Source organism: Thamnophis sirtalis, unplaced genomic scaffold (assembly GCF_051295495.1).
Source record: "Thamnophis sirtalis isolate CommonGarterSnake01/CBP01778 unplaced genomic scaffold, rThaSir2_p1.2 scaffold_4, whole genome shotgun sequence".
Lineage (NCBI taxonomy): Eukaryota > Metazoa > Chordata > Lepidosauria > Squamata > Natricidae > Thamnophis > Thamnophis sirtalis.
In genome coordinates this window covers 110,346,621-110,355,750 of record NW_028261384.1, presented here as the reverse complement: position 1 = coordinate 110,355,750, position 9,130 = coordinate 110,346,621, and the positions used below count along the sequence as shown (strand labels likewise).

The window sequence follows — 9,130 nt, the reverse complement described above, 5'->3', positions numbered from 1 at the left end:
TTCTGGAAGCTGAGTCTTTATTTTTTCCCCCCACGTCTTACAGAGGTATTCTTAGTTATGCATATTTTAATATATAGTCTTGGTTTCCTGTCCTTTGTGGAGTATGCCTGAACTTCAGTGGCTGAATAGGTAATATGCACATGAATTAACCAAGGAAGATTATTTTGATTCAGAAGTTAAGTTTTTCTGCTTGTAAAATTGTTGGAACTAAATGATTTTACATAGTTAGTGTGTAACTATGGTTAATTAGTGTACAACATCTATTCACCCAGGTGAAATACTTAAAATTGTTTAATTAAAATCTATTATGATTTTACAGAAATATCCAGCATTAAATATTGTGATAGAAAGATAATAATAATATAACGAAATTAGTTATGCTTTTTGTTTAAAGGAGTGCTACATATTCCATATATATATATATATATATGTGTGTGTGTGTGTGTGTGTGTGTGTGTGTGTGTGTGTGTGTGTGTGTGTTATATTTATGCTGATAAATAAATAAAGGGAGACTAGTATAGATCTATTTCAAGCTATTTAGCTCTCATCAGCTAGCCATACCCATGTTGGGAATCGAACCTGTGCTCTATTGCCTCTTAGGCAGATGTGTTAACCATTGAGCTACAGAGCTCGACTCCTTATCAGCCAGCCAGGGTGAGAGGTATATATTTAAAGACACAACCCCTGGTATGCCCAAATATGGGAGGAAGGTCACACTTCCACTCTCTGTCTTCGGCTCTGTCTTGGGAATCGAACCTGTGCTCTGTAACAAAAAGGCAACAGTAAAAAATATTGGGTTTCTGTCTGGATGGTCTCTTGTGATGAGCCGAAGACAGAGAGTGGAAGTGTGACATTCCTCCCATATTTGGGCATACCAGGGGTTGTGACTTTAAATATATACCTCTCACCCTGGCTGGCTGATAAGGAGTCGAGCTCTGTAGCTCAATGGTTAACACATCTGCCTAAGAGGCAATAGAGCACAGGTTCGATAGCTTGAAATAGATCTATACTAGTCTCCCTTTATTTATTTATCAGCATAAATATAACAAATGTAACAAAAAGGCAACAGTAAAAAAATATTGGGTTTCTGTCTGGATGGTCTCTTGTGATGAGCCGAAGACAGAGAGTGGAAGTGTGACCTTCCTCCCATATTTGGGCATACCAGGGGTTGTGATTTTATATATGTATGTATGTATGTATGTATGTATGTATGTATGTATGTATGTATGTATGTATGTATGAGGGATGTGCAGTCACTAGAGGCAAGGGAGGCGGAGCCTCAGCACTCTCCTCAGGAAAAGAAAAGAAATTTAAATTTTTTTTTTAAATAATTAAAGCCAAGATAGTTGCTACCAGATTCCAGGTCACAGTGGCTTGGTGTCTGCTTAGTGTTAACCAAAGCAGGAGGCGAGAGAACTCGGGGCCTCTTTTCCATAAGGAATTTTTCGCCTTCTAAAAGTTAATAAAGAGTTAAAAGGCAAAGAAGTTCAGATGGAAAAGAGGCACTAATTCTACTGCCTCCTGATTTGGAAGCAGCCAATCGTGTCTTCTTGAGCACGCTTACGTTGGGCGGGGCGTGCTTCAGAGGAGAGAGGAGTGGGTGAGAAGGAGGAGGCTGCCTCTTTGCTGCAGACCTGGGTGCTTGGCGGCTCCCGCGATGCAAAGTAAGTGCCCCACCATCCCCGATGCTGCCGCCCGCTGACCCGGCCTGCTTCTCCAGGCTCTGGTGGTGCCAGGAGGCCACGGATAAGCTTCGCTCCGCTTCTCACTCAGCTTCCCCCCAGAGGCGATCCAAGACTTCCAGCGGCGGAGCTTGGAGAAGCAGCGGCCGCAGGCTGGGTCAGTGGGTGGGTGGCGGGGCACTTTGTATCGTGGGAGCCGCAAAGCGCCTTTGCTGCAGACCCAGGCGCTTGGCGGCTCCCGCGATGCAAATTCCCCCACCACCACCGAGGCTGAACGCTGCCCTGCTTCGCAAAAGGATGCCCAGCTGAGCCTCACCAGGCATAACCCTCACCGCACGTCACTGGTATGTATGTATGTATGTATGTATGTATGTATGTATGTATGTATGTATGTATGTATGTCTATATCATGTATCTACTTCTATCTACCTATCTACCTATCTACCTATCCATCTACCTACCTACCTACCTACGTTCCTACTTACCTACCTACCTACCTACCTCCCTCCCTCCCTCCCTCCCTCCCTCCCTCTCTCTCTCTCTCTCTCTCTCTCTCTTTATCTAAATTTATATATGCATCTTAATGCATATATTTTACAAATCCTTTATACTATAGCATCTCTTTTGTACTGTGTTTTTTAATGAATTTTTATGATTCATTCAAATTAAATTTTTATATCTCTCTAGAAATTCCATTGTGAGAAATAGGTTCTTGAATGTATAGAAGTTATGTAGAACAGTTGCTTTTATGTTTCTAAAACCTTCTGGCATTTATGATAAAGTGGAAATAAACATTGTCTTTTTATTAAATAAAAATAAAATATTAAATCTTCCACTTCACAATATAAATAGAAGAATATATGATGAAATAACTGTCAATAGAGATTCTCAGTAAAGCTGGTCATGGTTGTCAGAAAGGTGCTTTTTCAAGAAGCAACTGGACTTTCTGTTTTTTCTTCATCCAGGAAGTTTGTTCAGTTGAACAAGATTGGGCAGGATGAGGAGCAAAATGTCTTCAAAGAAAATAAGAAAGTCCAGTTGCCTCTTGAAAAAGCACCTTTGAGACATGATGGAATAACATGGCAGATCAATCTCATGCTAGAACAAAATATAAATAAAAATATACTTAAAATAAATTTTCTACCTTCTAAATCTATTAATCACAAGATCGGGACATTGATTTTCCTGTATAATTCTTCAGTTAAAATAAGGTGATCCCAGGGAGTATTAAAATAGTTCAATCCATGGCAATCTTCTGAGACTGCCAATGGAAACTGTCTTGAAAGAAAATCTTTGGGGAGAAAGGCAAGAGCTATTTTTGATAAAAATATTTACTGTCTCCACAGAAGAAAATCTCACTGATGGATACATAAAGAAAAAATGGGAAAAATACACATGAATAAAAATAGTGATTAACTTGTTTTCTATCAAACAATCTGTTCTTTTTTCTTTTTTGTATTCAATACTTATTACATACTTCCTTTGCCTTTCAATTGTAGTTCCAATAAAATCAGAATAAAAAGGCAAACTGCTACGCAAGATTGAAATTACATTTAAGAAGAGTGAATGTGAAAGAAACAGCAGGGACATTTTATGGAGTAGTCAAATCAACTAACATTATTTTTATATCAATTTAGAAATTGAAGATATGATGTCATCTTCAGTGAAAGATTTAAGGTGCTCTTCAAACTTTTCCAAGGAGAACTGAATGAAAAACAGCTCTGATTAATTATTTCCAAGGCATATGAAAGTTCATTATTTTAAAAATGGGAAATCACACATCTGTATTTCTTCTGTTGGAGTTCTCAAGCATTTGGGAGCAACAATTTATCTATCTGGCTTTATTGCTGATAGTTTATGGAATGACAGTGATAGGGAATGTTCTTGTTATCAATACAATTGTTGCTAACTGCCATCTACACATTCCAATGTATTTCTTTGTGATGAATTTAGCTATTCAAGATGTTGGTTCTGTTTCAATCATAATTCCCAAAGCAATTTTTAATTTTGCTATGAATATAAGGTATATTTCTTATTCTGGTTATATTGCTCAAGTCTTCTTGTGTCTTTTCTTCCTGGGTTCTAATACAGCCTTACTAACTGTCATGGCATATGATAGGTGTGTTGCTATTTGTAACCCTTTATAATATAAAATGATAATGAACAGGAACACCTGCATCAAAATGGTTGGCAGTGTGTAGATTGCCAGTTTTCTCAATGCTTTATTAAACACTTCTGAAACATTTACTACTCCTTTCTGCTCTAATAGTATCAATCAGTTCTATTGTAAAATCCCACATTTATTTAAGATTGCCTGCTCTGATTCATATATAAATGAAATTGGAATTGTAATGTTTAATGCTACCTTAGGTTTTGGATGTTTCATCTTTATTATTGTTACCTATGTAAAGATATTCTCTGCTGTTCTGAAAATTCCTTCAGTTCAAGGAAGGAAAAAAAGCTTTATCCACTTGCCTACCACACCTGTCTTTTCCATATTTTTGTTTATTGGCTACTTTGCTTATCAAAGGCCCATATCTGACAATCCTTCATATCTTGATTTTGTAATTACAATAATGCATTCTGTTGTCACTTCCATGCTAAATCCATTAATCTATAGTATAAGAAACAAGGACATTAAAGTTGCTCTTTCAAGATTTCTTAGCCTGAGATCATTTCTTTTTAAAGAACAATGAAATTGAAATTTTTTGTCTATTTCAGCTTCAGATGTACTTCTTGAGACCAAATACAAATTACTAAAAAGATGATAAAATGTAACTGAATTATACTGCAAGCTTTTTGACATCTGCTTTAAAGGAAATATATGAAAGGCAGATATGTTTAGAGAAAATTCAAATAAAAATATTTAATAATATATCTACATTTGATTTTTAGTAGATGCCAAGATTGCTTGAGAGATGTATGTAATGGGGATACCTATGTGAAATGCTTCATTGATGACAAGTGGAAAAATACATTCCTTTGAGAAAGTGAATTGGAATTCAAAAAGTAATTAAAAGAAAAGTCATTTTTGCATACTGAAAAAATGTTTCATTCAAGAGACATTTTTGCAAGAAAGTTATGATATATTCATTATATTTTGTATAATTGTATGTTTCTAATGATATAATTTCTAAAGCACTTGTCCTTATTGATCTAGATATGCTAGAACACAGTTCTTGCATTTGATTTCAGTTCAATTTTTATGAGATTAAATATAATGGTCCTAGTCTTTTTATACAATTCTCCTGTCCATCTACACTTTCTGAAGGTGAGTTTTGTTGCATCCTAGTTTAGCTTTAGTGGAGACTGTATCTGTTCTGAGAATTTCTTCTATTTAAGAAAGAAGATTTTCTCTGCTTGTCTAGAATTTCTTGCCTATGGAAATTCCCAGAGATCCAGGGCTATTCCAAAGGTGCTTTTCAAAAGGCAATTGGACATTTTTTTCTTGAAAATGTTTCTCTCTTCACCCAAGAAACTTCTTCAGTTGTGGCTTCTCAATGTTTTTTGCTTAAGCTTAATGTTTGTTTTCTTGATAATTCCTTTTAATGTTCTATCAAACATTGTCTTCATAATGGCAATCTATGATATAAGAAATATGGACACTGAGGTTGATCTTTCAAAATTATGCATGAAAAATAAACAAACTGAATACCTACATTATGTATGTCAAGGAGAAAGAGAAAAAGAGAATATAGTGATTTTTCCCACCTTAACTTACTATAAAAATATTATGAAGATGCAGATATTAAACACTTTATGGTATCATCAAGATGGACTTTGCATAGATGAAATATATATGAAAATAAAATGATTTAGTACTTGTTTCTTTATGGTAGATTTCTGACAATATATATGTAAGGAGAAACAGTTGTGAAAGATAGAGGAAAGTTTTCAATTTAATGAAAACCTACAGTTAATAATAATCACCAGGACTATTTAAATTTCTAAACTGTAACCAATTTGTTTAGAAAAAATATAAGCAAATTTTATAGCTAAGGTTGCTGTGCCCTCATTTTTCCTACTTCTAATTCAGAATGCTCATAGGAAAAAATAATTCTTCAGTTTAAAGAATTTGAAACCACATCCATCCAATAATTGCTCTATAATCTGCCTTCATTTCTTGCCAAATATGATTAGTATTAATTCATCTCTATTTTGTGGGGTTGTTGAGCCAAAGAAGTAGATTTGAACTGATTCCTTTTCAACAATGCTGGTCACCCAAAGACTAAAATCTTTGACTCCTTCAGAGACATACCACTCCATCAACAGAAGGTAATGAAAAAAATATTTTCATTTCAGAATGCCTTTGAAGAGCTTATTTCATATGTGCATGTGGTACGTTATGTAATATACCTGGGTCAAAATAAAATATTATCTTAATTAAGTTATTTTTAACCATATATATGCACAAGAATCCTGGACACCCAAAAAATTGGTTGGTTGAATTTTTCAGATACATAAAAAATATTTAGTATTTATATCTCTTGTGACGAGCCTAATGACAGAGAGTGGAAGTGTGACCTTCCTCCCATACTTGGGCATACCAGGGGTTGTGACTTTAAGTATATACCTCCCACCCTGGCTGGCTGATAAGGAGTCGTTCTCTGTAGCTGAAATGGTTAACTCCCTGCCTGGGAAGGCAATGGAGCACAGGTTCGATTCCCAAACTTGGGTATGGCTAGCTGATGAGAGCTAAATAGCTTGAAATAGATCTATACTAGTCTCCCTTTATTTATTTATCAGCATAAATATAACAAATATAACAAAAAAGGCAACAGTAAAAAATATTGGGTTTCTGTCTGGATGGTCTCTTGTGACGAGCCTAATGACAGAGAGTGGAAGTGTGACCTTCCTCCCATACTTGGGCATACCAGGGGTTGTGACTTTAAGTATATACCTCCCACCCTGGCTGGCTGATAAGGAGTCGTTCTCTGTAGCTCAAATGGTTAACTCCCTGCCTGGGAAGGCAATGGAGCACAGGTTCGATTCCCAAACTTGGGTATGGCTAGCTGATGAGAGCTAAATAGCTTGAAATAGATCTATACTAGTCTCCCTTTATTTATTTATCAGCATAAATATAACAAATATAACAAAAAAGGCAACAGTAAAAAATATTGGGTTTCTGTCTGGATGGTCTCTTGTGACGAGCCTAATGACAGAGAGTGGAAGTGTGACCTTCCTCCCATACTTGGGCATACCAGGGGTTGTGACTTTAAGTATATACCTCCCACCCTGGCTGGCTGATAAGGAGTCGTTCTCTGTAGCTCAAATGGTTAACTCCCTGCCTGGGAAGGCAATGGAGCACAGGTTCGATTCCCAAACTTGGGTATGGCTAGCTGATGAGAGCTAAATAGCTTGAAATAGATCTATACTAGTCTCCCTTTATTTATTTATCAGCATAAATATAACAAATATAACAAAAAAGGCAACAGTAAAAAATATTGGGTTTCTGTCTGGATGGTCTCTTGTGACGAGCCTAATGACAGAGAGTGGAAGTGTGACCTTCCTCCCATACTTGGGCATACCAGGGGTTGTGACTTTAAGTATATATATATATATATATATATATATATATATATATATATATATATATGTATGTATGTATGTATGTATGTATGTATGTATGTATGTATGTATGTATGTATATATATACACACATACACACACACATAATGGAACAAAGGTTTAGAAAAGGATCAGAATTCTTCTGAAAAGGTATTTCCTATGTGTATGTGGTAGGTGTATATAATATATCTGAGTCAAAAGAAAATATTTCCCTAATTAAATCATATATAATAGATATGCACATATCACTGTTAATCAATAGTTTTAAAATATGTTTCCAACTTCATATAAACAGTTATAGATATGTAGAAACCTTTTTCCCATAGGCAAAAGGTTTCAAAGGATTTTTTATATCATAATGAATACCACCTAAGAATATTTGTGTAATAATTCTATGAGCGTCTAGTGAAGATACAGTGTGAGTCATGAAATCACACTTCAATTTTTGAACAACTATAATGATATTTAATCACCCACCTATAAAAGAAAATAAAAACTATTTTCTTGGGGGCTTCCACATTAGCCCTAGACAAAGGATCTACAAAAGGGGTAGGTTCTAGCCAGTGTTACTGCCAGTTCACAGCATGTGCATGCTGCAGGGGTGGGTTTCTCGCCCCGTTCCAACCAGATCGGTTGGAACGAGGGCGGCGGCGTCCTCGCGTACGCACGCGGCATCCTCGTGCACACATGCGCCGTCCTTGTGCACACATGTGGCGCGTGCATGCACACGCACGGTGCGCACATGCATACTAGCGTCTGTGCGATGCTCCAGCTGCTGCTGGAGGATCGCGCAGGCATTCTGCGCATGCGTGGAAAGCGCAAAATTCGAAAAAAACGGGTAAGGAGCGGGCGTGGGTGTGCGGGCGCGCGTGGGCGCGGGGGGGGGGGGGCTTCACCGTTCCCGGAAGTTACTTACTTCCGGGTTCGGCGACCAACCGGATCGCAGGGACTGGTACGAACCGGTCGAAACCCACCCCTGGCATGCTGGATGTGTGCTGCACAAGCATACATAATTCAATAGAAATTGTTCTGTGCATCCATAGAACTCAAAAGCAAATGGAGGTGGCAACTGCAGCAACTGGAAAACCAGTTAGGAGGTGTGGCCAGCCTGGGTCACTGCCAGTTCTGCAACCTAGGCCAGGATGCCACTACCAGTTTGGTCAAACTGGGCTGAACCAATAGGAAACCATCACTAGTCTGCAACCTGAAGCACTCAAAGAGCCATTTGGACTCACTATCCACAGAAAACACAACACCTGGAGCTTCAAAACCTGGGGGGCGCCTGGTCATCTCAATGTCATTCACTCCCACCCAGTCACATGACCACCCCAGCCATGCCTACCCAGGTTTTGTGGCTTCTGGTGTTTTCCTTTCTATGGGAAACACCTCTGTCTGTCTGTCTGTCTGTCTGTCTGTCTCTCTTTCTCTCTCGCATGCACACAAACATCTTTCTCCCTCTAACCTCCGTCTCTTCCTCTTCCTCTCTCTCCTTCCTCCCTCTCTCATTTTGTTCTTCCTCCCTCTCTCCCTCCCTCTTTCCCTCTCCCACCCTCCCTCAGTTCTCTCTTTCTCTCTCTCATCTCTCCTTCATTCCCTCTCATCTCTCTTTTTCTCTCTCATCTCTTTCTGTCTCCCTCTCCCCTCTCTTCCTGTCTCATCTCTCTCTCTTTATCCCTGTCTCTAAGTTGTTTCTCGCTCTCCTCACTCTCTATCATTCTCTCCCTCCAACTCTCTCTTATTTCTCTTGCCCTGTCCCTGTCTCTCTCAATTGTTTTTCTTTTTCCCCTCTCTCATTTTCTCCCTCCATCATTTTTTTTCATTTCTCTCTTTCCTTTTCTCCCTTTTTCTTTCTCTCATTTATCTCTCTCTTTCTCTCTCTC

General features: G+C 38.0%; 1 pseudogene; it reads left to right on the top strand.

Annotated features, from left to right (window-relative positions):
- The first annotated feature begins 3,448 nt into the window (after positions 1-3,448).
- Positions 3,449-4,378, top strand: LOC148046163 (olfactory receptor 14A16-like; annotated as a pseudogene).
- Positions 4,379-9,130: the final 4,752 nt, after the last annotated feature.